Source organism: Cydia fagiglandana, chromosome 21 (genome assembly GCF_963556715.1).
Source record: "Cydia fagiglandana chromosome 21, ilCydFagi1.1, whole genome shotgun sequence".
Lineage (NCBI taxonomy): Eukaryota > Metazoa > Arthropoda > Insecta > Lepidoptera > Tortricidae > Cydia > Cydia fagiglandana.
Window position 1 is genome coordinate 13156039 of NC_085952.1, and position 1343 is coordinate 13157381.

Consider the following 1343-nt stretch of genomic DNA (forward strand, 5'->3'; position numbering starts at 1 on the left):
AAAAAAGCGAACTATAATTATTTTAAATTATCGCCGTGTGCCTGCTACACTGCCACATCTCAAAAAACCGTTTTTTCGAGAAATCGCGTCTCAAAGTTGTGAGAGTATAGTTCAGGGTGTTTAATAGGATCTTACTCCTTTAGTTTTAGGTCTATGAATTCAAAATTTAGCTTTTTTTACTCGGAATGACATAACCCTCCTTATGACCACGCCAATTTTTAAAAGAAATGTATATTTTTTAAGACACAAGGCCCGAAAGACAGGTATTTAGAGTTGTGGCCGTATTGCAGAAACGTTTTTTAAAGATTTTGGGATGCGGCCAAATATAAACACAAAATTATTGGATAAAGGTTAACATCCAAATATAAATAAAAACACCAAAATAGTTAAAATCCCTTTATTTTATCAACTTTGATAGGAACAAGATCACTGTACGCGATAATATGTGTAACTCAACTAATTATTATTTTCTAGGACGCAACTCAAAAGCTTCATTTAAAACGTGTGCTATATAGCCACAACTCAAAAGGGCCGTCTGAGGGCCTACCGCGAACCACGTTCGACGTGTTGTCTCTTTGTCGCACTTGTAAATTCGTAGGTAAGTGTGACAGGAAGGCAACACGTCGAACGTGGTTCGCGGTAGTCTCTCAGTTCACGTGCGAACGCCGCGGGAGCAGGCGGCAGACTGGCAAGTGGCTGTATTGCAGGGAATCGTCTGACAATTTATGGTCAAATCCATAAGGCCACTTGTGGGAAAAACCTCTTAAAGACCTTTTTTGCTATGGCTCTCGAAATAAGGTCGTAAATTGAACAATTTTGAATACGAATCTGCAATAATCCAGAAAATTAAAAATTTTGAATTGTGGCCGTATAGCAGGCACACGGCGTTATATTCTTTGAGCGAGAATCGAGCCTCCGGCCATTAGCAAAGCCGACCGCTAAACCTAAATAGTAAGGCGTAAAATATATTCGGCCAGAAAAAAATATTAAAATGATATATTTCTGTCCATTGTCCACGCTCCTTTGTATAAAGCTCTCATTCCCAAGATAAATGTCATTTCATTACATTAATGCTTTTGTTTTTAGGCTTTTGTATTTTGAGAAAGGGGAAAGTAAGATGTTTGAATTAATTTAGGATTTATTTAATATGGTATTTTGGTGTAAGTTGGGTGATAAGTTATTTAGTGTTTATTTTTCTTATCATTAACTTTATTGCTTTGTAAACTTAAGTCAAATTATTTCATATAATATAGATATACAGGGTGTAATCGTTAAGTGTAGCCAGGCGATAATTCCGTAAATATAACAGATATCAGAAAACTTTAAATTGATATCGAATGTGC